The sequence below is a fragment of the Mustela putorius genome, unplaced genomic scaffold (assembly GCF_011764305.1).
Source record: "Mustela putorius furo isolate JIRA1106 unplaced genomic scaffold, ASM1176430v1.1 tig00003836_pilon_pilon_pilon, whole genome shotgun sequence".
Lineage (NCBI taxonomy): Eukaryota > Metazoa > Chordata > Mammalia > Carnivora > Mustelidae > Mustela > Mustela putorius.
Genome location: NW_025421989.1, coordinates 24,442,848 through 24,459,462, shown reverse-complemented (window position 1 = coordinate 24,459,462; position 16,615 = coordinate 24,442,848). Strand labels below are relative to the sequence as shown.

Below are 16,615 nucleotides of genomic sequence, written 5' to 3'. Positions count from 1 at the left end.
ACCAAGACAAAGACCCCATCAAAAAAGACAATTACAGACCAATAAACCTTGATGAATACAGATGCAAAAATTCTCAACAAAATACTAGCCAATACGATCCAAAGGTACATTAAAAGGATTATTCACCATGACCAAGTGGGATTTATTCCTGGGCTGCAAGTTTGGTTCAACATTCACCAATCAATCAATGTGATACAATACATTAGTAAAAGAAAGAACTAGAACCATATGATACTCTCAGTAGATGCTGAAAAAGCATTTGGCAAAGTACAGCATCCTTCCTTGATCAAAACCCTTCAAAGTGTAGGGATTGAAAGTACATACTTCAATATCATCATATCCATCTATGAAAAACCCACAGCAAATATCATTCTCAATGGAGAAAAACTGAGAGCTTTTCCTCTAAGGTCAGGAACATGGCAGGGATATCTACTATCACCACTGCTATTCAACATAGTACTAGAAGTCCTAGCTTCAGCAATGAAAACAACAGAGAGAAATTAAAGGCATCCAAATCAGCAATGAAGAAGTCAAACTATCACTCTTTGCAGATGATATGATACTTTATGTGGAAAACCCAAAAGACTCCACTCAAAATCTGCTAGAACTCATACAGGAATTGACTAAAGTGTCAGGTTATAAAATCAATGCACAGAAATCAGTTGCCTTTCTACAAACCAACAGCAAGACAGAAGAAGCAAGACAGAAGAAATTAAGGAGCTATTCCCATTTACAACTGCACCCAGGATACCTAGGAATAAACCTAACCAAAGAGGCAAAGGATCTGTACTCAGAAAACTATAAAGTACTCATGAAAGAAATTGAGGAAGACACAAAAAAAATGGAAAAATGTTGCAAGCTCTTGGATTGGAAGAACAAATATTGTTATGCTACCTAAAGCAACCTACACGTTTAATACAATTTCTATGAAAATACCATCAATTTTTTTCAAAGAAATGGATCAAATAATCCTAAAATTTATATGGAACCAGAAAAGACCTTGAATAGCCAGAGGAATGTTGAAAAAGGAAGACAAAGTTGGTGGCATAACATTTCCAGACTTCACGCTCTACTACAAAGTTGTCATCATCAAGACAGTATGGTATTGGCACAAAAACAGACACATAGATCAATGGAACAGAATAGAGAGCCCAGAAATAGACCCTCAACTCTATGGTCAACTAATCTTTGACAAAGCAGGAAAGAATGTCCAGTGGAAAAAAGACAGTCTCTTCAATAAATGTTGTTGGGAGAATTGGGCAGTCACAAGCAGAAAAAATGAAACTGGACCATTTCCTTATACCACACACAAAAATAGACTCAGAATGGATGAAAGACCTCAATGTGAGAAAGGAATCCATCAAAATCCTTGAGGAGAACACAGGCAACAACCTCTTTCACTTCAATAAGCTATGACAACTTATTTCTAGAAACATTTCCAAAGCAAGAGCAAAAATGAACTATTGGGACTTCATCAAGATCAAAAGCTTTTGCCCAGCAAAGGAATCAGTCAGCAAAACCAAAAGACAACTGACAGAATGGGAGATGATATTTGCAAATTACATATCAGATAAAGGGCTAGTATCCAAAATCTATAAGAAACTTATCAAACTCAACACCCAAAGAACAAATAATCCAATAAAGAAATGGGCAGAGAACATGAACAGACATTTATGCAAAGAAGGCATCAAGATGGCCAACAAACACATGAGAAAGTGCTCCACATCCCTTGGCATCAGGGAAATATAAATCAAAACCACAATGAGATACCACCTCACACCAGTCAGAATGGCTAAAATTAACAAGTCAGGACACGACAGATGTTGGCAAGGATGTGGAAAAAGGGGAGCCTTCCTACACTGTTGGTGGGAATGCAAGCTGGAGCAACCACCACTCTAAAAAACAGCATGGAGGTTCCTCAAAAAGTTGAAATTAAAGCTACCCTAAGACCTAGCAATTGCACTACTGGGTGTTTACCCTAAAGATATAAATGTAGTGACCCAAAGGGGCATGTGCACTCAAACATTTATGGAGCAATGTCCACAATAGACATACTATTGAAAGAATCTAGATGTCCCTCAACAGATGAATGGAAAAAGAAGATGTGCTATATATACAATGGAATAATACTATGCAGCAATCAATAGAAACGAAGTCTTGCCATTTACAATGATGTGGATGGAACTAGAGGGTATTACGCTGACTGAAGTAAGTCAATCAGAGAAAGACGACTATCATATGATCTCTCTGATATGAGGAATTTGAGAGGAAAAGTGGGGGGTTTGGGGAGTAGGGAATGAAAAAATGAAACAAGATAGGATCAGGAAGGAGACAAACCAGAAGAGACTGTTAATCTCACAAAACAAACTGAGAGTTGCTGGGGGTGGGATGGGTAGGAATAGGGTGGCCGGGTTAGGGACCCTGGGGAGGGTATGTGCTATAGTGAGTGCTGTCAAATGCGTAAGCCTGATGATTCACAGACCCGTACCCTTGGGGCAAATAACACATTATATGTTAATAAAAAAATAAGTTAAAAAAACATGCTAAGTGAAAGAAGGCAGTCACAAAAGACCACCTCTTGTATGATTCTATTTGAATAGACAAATCTATCAGGCAGGAAGTAGACTAGTGATTGGCAGAAAATAAGAGTAGGATGGAATTGGGAGGTATAGGGTTTATTTTTGGAGTAATGGATATGTTCTGGAATTTGACAATGATTATATTTGCATGACATTGTGAATATAGTCATTTCCTTCTCCCAACCTCTTCTCTGCAGTTTCATTTTTGGGGGTCTCTTTTACCCACATTCTCAGTTACCCCTGGTCATGTGTGTTCTGGAAGCAGTTGATTTTCTTGACATATTGTCAGAAGGTCACTAGTAGAACAATGCTACATCACAGTGCTTATATCAACCACCTCACTTCAACTCCTCACGTAGGCATTTCATTATCTCACATCATCACAAGATGAAGTGTGACTACAGTATATTTTGAGAGATGATACACATTCCTTTATTACAGTGTATTATTATTATATTTTTCCTATTATTATTGTTAGTCTTATGATGTGCCTCCATTATAAATTAAACTTTATCAAAGATATGTATTTATAGGAAGAAACAGTATATATAAGGTTTGGTATTATCCACAGTTTTATATATCCATGTAGTATATTGGAATGTATCCCCGATGGATAAGAGGGGGACTAATGTATACTAAAATCCACTAAATTATACTATAATCTGGTTAAAATAGTGAATTTTATGTTATGTGATTCTGAGTAAAAGTTCAAATGCATTCATGGACCCAACATATAAATTAAAATAATAATTAATGAGTATCTCTCAAATCTTCCCCTACCCACAATTTCCTGGCAACCACTAACCAATTTTCTGTCTCTATGGATTTGCCAATTCTGGATATTTCATATTAGTGGCATCATTCAACAGCTGGTCTTTCATGAATTCCTTTTTTCACTTGGCATGTTTTTAAGGTTTATCTATGGTGTAGCACACAGCAGTACTCCACTCCCTGTAAGGTTTAATGAAATACCATCGTATTACAAAGATAATTCTCAAAAAAAAAAGTCATTAAAACCAGAGGACAATTATTGACTTCCATCTTTCTTTCCAGATATGGAATATTATATACAAAATGTTGGGGAAACATCAGAATTTATATGAGCAGAGAATTAAACTGTATCAGTAACTGTCATGAGTAAATTTGGAGAAATGGGTAATAGTTGGCACAAAAAAATGTGCCCACTATGAAAATAGGTACTGCTTCACATGACCAGCCCCTAAAAATAATTTAAAGGAGCCTAACTAGAACCACAGGAATGTACATATTAATAGAGATAACAGTGAAAAAATTAAGTATGTCAGTTCAAAGTCTACAGAATAAAAGTGATTAGGGAGTGAAAGGAATTGAGAAATCTCTAAGTTTCAGTATGAAAAAATACATTAGAATGTTTGAGTTCTCCTTAAATATAAAAAAAAAATCTTACTTGTGATAATGAAAGATATGCAATTACTTTAAATACCATTTTCTGAACACCTCTGCATAAAATTATTATAAAATATATTTTAAGAATCATAACACATATGAAAAATAAACTCACATACATTAATGTATCTATGGTCATCATAGACTTCATATATACATAAGACTAAATATAGAAGGAAGCAGAATCATTTGTGAAATGAAAGGGCACAGAGCCCTACAGAGTTTCCACAATCACCACTGTAAAAATACTATTACATTATTAAAAATGTAATAAAAATTACAAATATTTAAATTATTACAAATGGTGATTATATCCTGGGTGATATGTTTAATAAGGAATGAAAAAGAAAATAAAAACCTGCTGGATGTTACAAGATCAGGGAAATCTCTTCAGTACTACAGTTGGGGCGCCTGGGTGGCTCAGTGGGTTGAGTGTCTGACTCTTGGTTTCAGCTCGGGTCATGATCTCACAGTCATGAGATGAAGCCCTGCATCAGGCTCCCTGCTCAGTGGGGCGTCTGTTTCTCTCCTCCCTCCCCTTCTCCCTCTGCCCCTCTCCTCCCTATTTCTCTCTCTCTCTCTCAAATAAATAAATGCATCTTTTAAAAATACAGATAGTCAATATTCTCACTGAAAAACTCAATTCAATTAGTTATTAAGAATACTGGGGGTTCACTTTGTCTTCATAAATTTTTCCAAGATTAAAAAACAAATGGTAATACTCAGTATTGTAAATAGGTTTCCTCATGCAAAATATGAAGGAATATAAATTGGTAAAGATTTTTTGAAAAACAGTTTGGAAATCTTATTTAAAAAATTAAATAGACATGACTTTTTATCCAGAAATTATACTTCAAGAAATTATTTCTAATGATATCACATCAGGCACTTCCATGTTTTGTAGATAACAAGGTGAAAAGTGAGAAAAACACTACACAAGAAAAGCACAAAAGAACTCCCCATTTGCATTCTGTAGCTTATGTCTTCCCCAAGTGTTATTTTAATTTTACAAAATGGAAGTATATATTTAAGTTTAAAACTGGCAAATGGAAGATATGTATACACATAAAACTGTGAGCTTAGAAAATTAGAAATTCAATTACTTACCTTACATGATAGACAGCCTATTTTCATACATTTACATATATCTCCACCAAAACAGAAGATGAGAGTTATTTTAAGCGGTGGGATGAGGAGGGTGGTGCAGAGGTAAAGGGAGAGAGAATCTCAGACAGGCTCCATATTGAGCAGGGAGCCTGACTTGGGACTTGATCTCATGGCCCTGAGATCATGACCTGAGCTGAAATCAAGTCAGATGCTTAACTGACTGAGCCACCCACATGTCCCAACTACTCTTTCTAATTAAGATAAAAATAGAAAAAGGGGTGTAACATTTGTAAAAGAGAGAAACAAAGTCTGAATTTTTACAAATAAATGTTATAGATAGATGTGTTCCCTGACCCAAATAACAATTTGGGGTAATTTTTTTGGAAGGAGGAGTGGTATAACAATAGTTTACTATATGAGCAAGACAATATATTCTGTCTTTAAATATAAAGCATTTATCTACTATTTCCTTATGATATATATAATGCAAGTTCTACATATAATTCTAGTCTTATTTTCTGCAACCATCTAATTTATTATGCCCAAATTAAAGGAATGCTGCAAAGCTAGGATACATTATAAGGATAAGTTATCTTTACACACTTTCATAGTAGTTTGGTTGATTTAGGCATCCTGGTACCATGTGTGTGTGTTGTTTGCCTTGTATTTATATTTTTCTACATAAAGTTATCATATGAAATTTTCTACAAAAAATCACATCAAATGTGCAAATATGAAATGACAGGATATTCATCATAGCATTATTTAAAATACAAAATAGAAAAAGAAGTTATATTACAGGAAATTGAATTAATTAATTAAAGAAATTAAGGTATATACTTAATAAAAAGGATGATGTCTATTTATATTAATATGGAAATATGCCCATATTATGTTATTAAAGTATATGAATGGATAAAAGAAAGCATATAAAATATTGTTAGCAAGATATATGAAAGGATATTTGTCTAAATGTAAATAATAGTCACCTCTGTGGTGTGGGATTTTAGGTGATTTTTATTTTGTGCTTTAATCTATTTAGTTTCAGTGGGCACTATCATTCCATGAGTGCAGAAATTAGTTCCTGAGGGTCAAACAAATCCTGGCTATTACAATAGTTTATGTTATTCCAAAAGCCACCATATATAAACAGATATACTACATATCCATGGTTTTAAAATCTCATGGGGGGAGGTGGTGATTAAAATCTGATCCTTTTTAAAGAGGATGGGGAACATCTTGCTTTAAACTATAGTTTCTAGTGTTTTAATTTTCCACATGTACAGTTTTGCTTAATCTCACACACACACACACACACACACACACAAATATTTTCACTTTGAGAAATGAAGTTTTTTTGAGAAAGAATAAAAGGCTTATGATATTTTATGAATATTTTTACCATATATGACAAAAGTAGGCAAAAACTGCAGTATGGCTTAAAAAGTTAAGGCCTAGTATTGCAGGTAGATAAGGTATTTCTATGTCTTAGAATATTCATTAAAATCTTTAAAAAATGTATTTACATTGATCCAGATTCCTTTCCCATAAGCTTGAGGTCTAAATAATTTCCTAGAAAAACTGTCCCAGACAGAATTAAACAGGCAAGGAAGAGTTTATGAAAGGCAATTGCATCAGTGGAGAGAGACAGAACTCAACTCCACCAAAACAGAAGATGAGAGTTATTTTAAGCGGTGGGATGAGGAGGGTGGTGCAGAGGTAAAGGGAGAGAGAATCTCAGACAGGCTCCATATTGAGCAGGGAGCCTGACTTGGGACTTGATCTCATGGCCCTGAGATCATGACCTGAGCTGAAATCAAGTCAGATGCTTAACTGACTGAGCCACCCACATGTCCCAACTACTCTTTCTAATTAAGATAAAAATAGAAAAAGGGGTGTAACATTTGTAAAAGAAAGAAAATTGCAGAGAATTTGAGAGTGTTTAAGAGATTTTCTATTGAATAATCAAATATGTAATTTATAATTTTATTAATGCTTTTGACATATGCTTACCTGATGTGAAACAAAGTACCAAAAGACAAGGAATGATATTTTCTTGATTGCAAGTAGATAAGTGAATAATTGTGTGCTGATAATTATGGGCTGATATCTTTAATATCTTTACCACTGAGAACCATGGGAAGTGTGAAGTACCTTTTCTTTTATGTATGTGCTAAAGCAAAATTAAATCTACTGGACAAAATAATCATTAGCATATCTTGAAGGCTCATGGGATTGTATTTAGTTTTTAGCTCATAATAGCTATTTATTTGCAATAATCTATATGCTTTTTAAAAATTAATATGGCCTTAAATTGAGAAGAGCAAAATGTGAATATTTTGAAGTTACTGTGGAGAAGTACATTCAAGTCAGACTTCACACACTGTAAAATCTGAATACTCAAATGCAAAATTGCTGAAAACAGCATCCCAAGGCTACAGGACAGTTCATTATGGTAGGCTCTGCTGCCAATGTGATCTTGAAGGCCATAGAAAAAGTGCATTGTGTTATATTTTAAGACTGCATCATAATTATGTGCTACTGCTGTGTTTGTGGCTTCCAGAAAAGTTATTAATAGCACTCTGTCAGATAATTAGAAACATAGATCATGCAGATATTTCTTTTAATTTGCTAGAATTCATACCCTAGTATAATTGTTCTATTTTCTTTATATTCGGGGCAGGCATTTTTATTAGAAATTTATGTCTAACATCTTGTTAGTGAACAAATCTACGCATTTACCAAGAGTTTCTCTTCTGATCTCTTTCAAGCCTTAGTTGTGAAGAAATGAAAATATAGAGTATATACAGATGCATATATACATGAAATGCAAACATGTAAGGTATGAATTAGATATATATACAAATACACATTTTACTTAATATATAGATATACACTATATCTTATACACACACACACACATACAGAGCGAGAGAGCGAGTGAGAACTCTGTAAGTCATACCGCAAATTTTATATAGAAATCCAGATTATGTCCTAGTAGAAAAGTCTATCTGTGGTTTCCTAAAACCACAGATGTCTGAGGTTTCTGAGTACACAGTATCTCCAAAACACAATGTTTTTCTTGTTGGTTTTTGTCTGCTTGAAAACATATCTATTCCTAATGGAGAAGGGCCTGTACTCCCAAAAGACTATCCACCTGGTAGGAGAATTAATAACTCATAAAATGTTCTCACTGCTTTCCTCTTTTGCTACAGTGACTGCTCTCAACATTGCTTACTTTTCGTGTTTGAGATAGGGTTGAACATATGGGTGGTAAGGGGATGACAGGGAGCTTGTGGTATTTTCATTATTCCATGTTCACAATATATCCAACTGAAAATATTTGAAACAAAATGACTAAGTGTGTATCTCCCTCAAGCCCTAGATAAGTATGCACTTAAAGATATGACTTAAAACACAGTCAAATATTTACTTAGATGCTAAAAGACAAAGTGTAAATAAATGACTGATACAAGGTTCATTTCCATTTCTGAGGAACATACAGACAACAGTTTTGAGCATTATAACACTAAAGCGGGGTCTAGGTATATGTTTGGGATTCTTTGATAAATAGTCTGATTAGGTCCAAGGAGGTTAGATTTGGAGAAACAACAAAGTAACTAAACTGATATCTGAAGAAGAGAACAGAGGTTCATTTTTCTTCATCTCTCTTCCCTGGCTTCCTTTGCTTTTTATTTTCAGAAGTGCTATCATTGAAAATGCCTCCAGGGTGTAAAAGGAATAGAGGAAAAGGAAGGGATTGGGTAGAAATTCCAGATACCAGTGAACTTTGAGGCAAAGAGACAGAAAGAACAGATGGAAATACCAAGATACAGAAGGAGGGAAGGAAGTTAACAAAGTTCTTCTCAAATGGTTATTTGTAAGCACTGCTTGTATTTTAAAATGAAAATGTTATATTGTCAAGATTCTATCACATTTGAAATTCATTCAGTGGCTGTGAATTCAGGGCCTGCTGTGTGTCAGGCTCTGAGGATCCTGTCCTCAGGTCCATATAGGCACACAGACTCTATGTCCTTGCTACTCGGTATGTGCTCTGGGGACTGCACCATTGGCTTAACCATGACTCAGAATTGGCATTTTTACAAGATCTCCTTTTAATTCGTATGCACACTGAATATCTGAGACACACTACTTTAAATATATGACTATAAAAGCTTATGAAACAGACGTGCCTTGACACCATGAGAACACAAAAAGGGGAGCCAATTATTTTGAGGACTAAATAAAGACTTCATCTGGAAGGTATACATTAGACCTGAAGAATGCACTGGAGTTAATTAAGTGAATGTCTATGGTGAGGGTAGACAGTGATCTGGGCAGAAGGAATACTCCTAGGTATATAATCGAGAAAACTTAGTTTGGCTGGATGATAAAGAAGCATGCAACAAACAGATGGATGATGGGAGGGAGGGGTGTGAGGTGAGTGAGGACTAATGATCGATGGGTTGACAAACCAACTAAAGATTTGGGTTTATCCTTTGAGTAATGTGGAGTGAGTTACTGAAGGTTTTTAAGCATCTGTTTTTCACAATATGGAGAATAGTTTTGAGACAGGAGAGGTGGCAGCAGAAAGATGCCCTGATCTTAGCACACAGGACACAGTTCTTCAGGCCTGAGGTTGTATAAATTGTATCTTAGCTATTTCTTTGTTTCAGAAATACAGAAGACATTAGTGTAGTCGTTAAAGAGTCTTAGATTATTTTTACTCATTTTCTGTTCAAGAATGGAAATATTTTCTTTTCAAAAAAGCAAAAATTAGTAGTTGTGTGATCGTTTTTCTAGTCTCTTTGGACTGGAGAGAGGACACTATTTGCTCTTTTATGCTCAGCTTCAAGGCAACAAGAGACAAAAGTCATAGCTACACAGAGGACATAGTGGAGCTCCTAAATGAATTTAGTTTAATCCTTTAGATTTTAAAATGTTTAATTCTCTGAGATATGTTTCTTACTGATGGAGATCAAAATCTGAGCATTAGAACATCTGCCAGGCTACCTGTTGCATGATCTTCATCATTCTGAGAAGTAAAATAATTTAAAACAATAAGGCTTATGTTTGGGATTGTGAGTGCATGAATATGAGTCTGTATGTGTATTCATGTGTATTTATCAAAGTGTCATTGGATAACTGAGGACTTGTTGATGGACAAATGAGACGGGAGTGTATGTGTGTGTAGAACAGACTAATCAGTTCTGAACAGTGATAGAATGGTTTCACTATAGACCTTTATAACTATGAAGATTTCTATACTTGAACTGAACTCAGAACAAAATGAAATAAAATAAAATTTAAAATCATTTTCCATACAATTTTCACAATATCTTATGCAATCCCTGTTGCAAACCTTTAAACTCAGCCTGAATCATTTACACACACATACTTTCGAGAGCATAAAGTTGTCACAAACTCTAAGAGCCCTGTGCTGAGGCAAGTGAGCACTACTACCAATACTCAGATGTACCCCAAACTTCAATAACTTTTACTTCAAACTAGATTTGAATTTCTAGGAAGGAGCCTTGTTTTTGTACCTTAGTCCTTTCCCTATTACTTCTTTTGTGACCTGTTGGATCTCTAATACCAGTTCACACTTATCAACTTATATTTTAGACAGGAAAACTCAGGCTCTATTCAGGCTTCATGGAGCCCAACCACCCCATAGGGAGCAAGTGAGTCAAGGCAGTGATAATATCTCCATGTTCCATACAAATGGGAAATATGAGGAAATGTTTCTTACATTTTAGTGATCCTGATTCTTCCTACAAGGGCAATGATATGCAAATTCTTTACTTATTTCATTATAAAAGATTATTTTTTAAAGAGCAGTTTAAAGTTCACAATGAAACTGAGGGGAAGATACAGAGATTTCTTATATCTCCCTCCTCCCCCATATGTACGGATCCCCCCATCATCAACATCCCCCACAAGAGTTGCACACTTCATATGGATGATAAATCTACATTGACACATCACAATCACCCGAAGTCCATAGTGATTTTAGGGTTTACTCAGTGTTATACATTCTGAGTTTGGACAAATATATGACATAGAATTGTACAAAGTGTATTCACTGCCCTAAAACTCCTGTGCTCTGTTTATTCATCTCATTCTCCCACCCTTAATCCTGGCAACTACTGTTTTTTTCTCTGTCTCCATAGTTTGCTTTTTCTGAAGTGTCATATAGATGGAATCATACAGTATGTATCCTTTTCAGACTGGCTTCTTTCACTTACTAATATGCATTTAATTTTCCTCCATGTCTTTTTGTGGCTTGATAGCTCATTTCTTTCTAGAACTGAGTAATATTCCATTGTCTGATTGTACCACAGTTTATTTATGCATTCATCTACTGAAGGATGTCTTGGTTGTTTCTGATTTTTGGCAATTATGAATAAGGCTGGTATAAGATCTGTGTGTATCTGTGTGTAGGTTTTTATATGGACAAAAGTTTTCAACTCCTCTGGGTAAATACCAAGGAGAACAATTGCTGGATCATATGATAAGAATATGTTTAGTTTTTTAAGAAACCATCGATACTAGGTATTTATCCTAAAGATACAGATGTAGTGAAAAGAAGGGGCACATGTACCCCAATGTTCATAGCAGCAATGTCCATAATAGCCAAATTGTGGAAGGAGTTGAAATGCCCTTCAACAGATGAATGGATAAAGATGTGGTACATATATACAATGGAATATTACTCAGACATCAGAAATGATGAATACCCACCATTTGCATCAACATGGATGGAACTGGAAGGTATTATGTTAAGTGAAGTAAAGCAGAGAAAGACAACTATCATATGGTTCCACTCACATGTGCAACATAAGCAATAGCATGGAGAATCATAGGGGAAGGGAAGGAAATCCAAAAAGGGGGAAATCATAGAGGGAGGTGAAACATGAGAGACTATGAACTGTGGGAAATAATCTGTGGGTTTCAAAGTGGAGGGGGATAAGCGAAGGGGGTTCCAGGGTGATGGATATCAAGGAGGGAACATGCTATGGTGACGACTGGGTGTTATACTTAACTAATGAATCACTGAACACTACATCAAAAAACTATGTACTATACAGTGGCTAATTGAACATAATTAAAAAAGAAAGAAAGAAAGAAAAAGAAACCTTCAGTTGTCTTCCAAAGTAGCTCTACCATTTTGCACCTGATCCTAGCAGCAATCAGTGAGAGTTCTAGTGCCTCCATACCCTTGCCAGCACTTGATGTTAGTGTTCTGGATTTTGGCCATTCTGATAACTATGTAGTGGTATTTCACTGTCCTTTTTAATTTGAATTTCCTTGATGACTTTTAGGTGGTATGTCTTTTCATATGCTTATTTGTCATCTGTACATCTTCTCTAGTAAAGTGTCTATTAAAATCTTGGGTCCATTTTTAACCAGGTTGTTTATCTTCTTATTGTTGAACTTAAGGAGTTCTTTGTATATTTAGGATAACATTTCTTTATTAGATATGTCTTTTGCAAATATTTTCCCTGGTTTGTGATTTGTCTTCTTATTCTCTTAACATTATTCTTCTGAGAGGAGAATTTTTATTTTAATGATGTCTAGCTTATAAATTCTTTCTTTTCATGGATCATACCTCTGGTGTTTAGCTGAAAGGTCATCACCAAATCCAAGGTCATCTAGATTTTCTCTAATGTTATCCTCTAGGATTTTTACAGTTTTAAAATTTACATATGTTCTTGTGATACTTTTTAAGTTAATTTTTGTGAAGGATTTAAGGCCTGTGTCTAGATTTATCTTTGCCTGTGGATGTCTAGTTGTTCTTGGAGCATCTGTTGAAAGGACTAACTTTATTCCATTGTATTGTTTTTGTTCCTTTGTCAAAGATCAGTTGACTCTATCTATCTGGGTTTATTTCTGGGATCTCTATTCTGTTCTATTCTTCTATTTGTCTTTTCTTTTACCAATACCACAATGTATTAATTACTGTAGTTTATAATAAGTATCGAAGTCCTGTATTATCAGTCCTTTAGTTTTGTTCTTCCTCTTCAATATTATGTTGACTCTTTTAATCCTATTTTTTTTAAGTTTCCCAAAACCCAGTTGTCAAAGATGCCATCCTATCCTTTTATATCAAATACAATTTTTATTTTAGGAGTTCAGAGAAGTTTAAAGATAGACACAAAAGAGTTTTCCCAATTGATGTTTTACAAAACTACATGTGAATTCAATTTTGAGTAAATTAATGCTCCTAGTTCTCTGCAGTTTTATTTTTCTCTGTTGTTTTATTTAGATTAAACTGCTAGAAGAGTACGGTGGTGCAAAGAATATATACACATATATGATCAGTCTTAATGCTGGAGCACAAAAAGTCATACTGAGATAGTGAGTTTGGCTATTCATTTTGAGTTTTTAAGAAAGAGAGCATGGTTTCACTATCATCTCAATTATTATGTTCAATAACTACAGCTAACATATAAAAATAGTGGCTAAGTAGGTCTTTTAAATACCCAACACATATTAATTGATTTAATCTTCACAATGATCCTATGATAAAGATAGGATTGCCCTCACTTTTCAGATTAATCAACAAAGTCACAGTGTAGTTAAATAATTTACCCAAGGTTACATTGCTATTAGGTAGCAGAGCTGTTATTGATCAGCCTTGAAAATGTAAGTGATTGATTCAGAGTGGAAAGTTTTAGGAGATTTTTTTTTAATTTAAATTTCTTTTTATTTTTTCAGCATAACAGTATTCATTATTTTTGCACCACACCCAGTGCTCCATGCAATCCGTGCCCTCTATAATACCCACCACCTGGTACCCCAACCTCCCACCCCCCGCCCCTTCAAAACCCTCAGATTGTTTTTCAGAGTCCATAGTCTCTCATGGTTCACCTCCCCTTCCAATTTCTCCCAACCCCCTTCTCCTCTCTAACACCCCTTGTCCTCCATGCTATTTGTTATGCTCCACAAATAAGTGAAACCATGTGATAACTGACTCTCTCTGCTTGACTTATTTCACTCAGCATAATCTCTTCCAGTCCCATCCATGTTGCTACAAAAGTTGGGTATTTGTCCTTTCTGATGGAGGCATCATACTCCATAGTGTATATGAACCACATCTTCCTTATCCAAAATTAGCAAGACAGGAGATTTTTAAAATTAAGGAGGTCTGGGTTCAAAACTGGGCTTTAAGGATTTAGTACAAACTCTTGGGCATAGTGATTAAATTCTGTTAACTTCAGTTTGTTCACCCATAAAGTAGAAACCATATCATCCCCCACTAATATGTTCCTGGGAAGATGGAAAGAGGTAAGGATGTGAATGTGCTTACCATTGGTACAGAGGTACAGAATGGACTCAAGGGAGGTTAACTGCTTTTATTATCACATTACATTTCCAATAAAATCTCTGTTGGCTGTAGCAATCAGCATTGCTACATAAACTATGCTGTCTAGCTGAACTTCAATTCTTTACATGTTAAATGGGTAACAATATTTTCTGTAAAAATTTCAACCATGTATTATGTACACTCTACTCTGGCTCATTGCACTGAATGTACTGAATCACAAGGTAATTATTAGGAAAAACAATGGTGGTTATGAACAGTAGAAATAAATGTAAACATAGCTGATTAAGGGAAGGTGAGTTGAAAGCCTGTTGGATTCAGCAACTGTCCTTAGCTCTAGAAGGGTAAATTGTACTAGTGGGGATGGCTGAGTATAACTCAAAGATGTTCTTAAAGACTAAAGTGACAGGCATTTTCCACCTACTGCTCATACCTTGAGGACTGCCATACTTTCATTCATGGCAGAATGAAGCCTGGAAACCTGGGCCTACAAAGATGACAATATTAAGGTGACCCATTCCCACACAAAAAGAAAGCACACAAAGCAGTGGGCTTCCCTTCTGCCCTGACTGGTTGAGTTTTTTGGTTCTTACTCTCTGCATCCAGAACTTTCCCTATTAGCTGTCATTTTCTTTTGCACAGTTCCACTGGCTGCTGCTATTGCCAGTGCACCACAACTGAACTCAGATTTTTTTTTTTCAAGTTTTCTATGTTCTTCTTTCTTCTGTGTCCCACGATTTCTCTTATGTGTATTTGTTGAGTCAATTATTTTTGGAAAGTAGAAATTCACTGTATGTCACCTCTCCCTTGTTTCAGCAGTTTTAAGCCCTCTCTCTCTCTCTGGGTTAAAGGAACAGTTTGAAGGAATGAAAAGAGGGTGGGCCAGCTACTTGGAGACATGGGCTTTATGCCTCCCAGCCCCAGCTGCACATCTTACTAGCTGTGTGACAAAGCTACTTACCCTCTGAGGAGTTTAAATTCCTTGTCTATAAAATGGGGGAATAATTGTACCTGTATCATTGGATGGTTGTGAAGATTATTTAAATGAGTTAACAGATGTAAGCTGTTTGGAATACAGCCTGGCACTCAGAAAGCTGCTATTATTATTAGTGTAATCTTTCTTCAAAATCTTCACATCCTGACTAAATGAAACTCCTCTCATGAACACCTCACTCATCAAGAGTCCTCACTGTTTTTTTTTCTTTTTATTCCCACAGCACTGATAATGTTGAACTTCACCCAAGCCCTATTATCCTAGAAAACAGCAAAGTTTAAGAAATTCCCCCTCTCTTTTATTGTTCCAGGTAACAGCTTACTGTAAAAATCCACCCTGCCCCTTATAACTTAGATAAAACTCATGGATGCTCCTTGGTTTACATATGACGAGGCCAGGTGCAGACCCTACAAATTCCTATATTTGCTTCATAAAGGATTAGCTACACTGCTATCCTTACTGATCAACCAGAACAAAATGCTTAGTAGCCATAATTTGTATAAGATTCTCTTCCTCCTTCAGACCCCCAACTTCAACATACCCTCATCCTGAGCCAGCATAGAGCTGCTCTTTAATAGGCCTTCCACAGAAAGGGCTGGCCTCAGGATAGAACTTTCTCTGATGTGTTGTCCCATGATGCCACTTCTGTTCACTATGTCCCCACACTCTGTTCTTGCTAGCTTTGTTTTCTTCTCCCTATAAAAGAAAAACTCCTTTTGTGTAAATCCTGAGATGTTTGCAGATCTTATACTCAGAATATCCTTGCTGTTGCAAAGTCTTCCTCATATTGCAATAGTCTCCCTCTTTGCAATAACCCATCTAAATAAAGTCCTTAAAAGTTTAGTTAAAAAAAATTTTTTTTGACATCTCCATGTCCAAATTCCTGCTTTCCTTGAAAGAGGACTTCAAATTCCATGTGTGCCAGAAACTTTTCATGTTGGTGGAAAATTTACTGCCTCCATTTATGATCCATGTTTTATACTAAACTTGTTATTTTGCATCCTATTATGTGAATAATTTATCTCTTCTGCTCAATAATAACTGCCCCAGGAGATCTCTGCTTAATTCATTCTTTGATTTATCACAGTGCTTAGCACCTAACACAAATAAGAACTTGTTTTTTTATAAAGTGAATGAAGAATGGACTTAGTCCATCTACAGAATCTATCAAATGGCAATAGA

General features: G+C 35.5%; 1 protein-coding gene and 2 non-coding genes across 3 annotated transcripts in view; 2 read left to right on the top strand and 1 right to left on the bottom strand.

Annotated features, from left to right (window-relative positions):
- The window catches only part of IL1RAPL1 (interleukin 1 receptor accessory protein like 1), a 1,495,797-nt gene that overhangs the window by 581,513 nt on the left and 897,669 nt on the right, over positions 1–16,615 (bottom strand). The window lies entirely within an intron of this gene.
- On the top strand, positions 10,075–10,152 carry LOC123394747. The gene has a single exon (XR_006609509.1). It is a non-coding gene; the product is annotated as a small nucleolar RNA U2-19 (small nucleolar RNA).
- On the top strand, positions 10,324–10,393 carry LOC123394746. The gene has a single exon (XR_006609508.1). It is a non-coding gene; the product is annotated as a small nucleolar RNA U2-30 (small nucleolar RNA).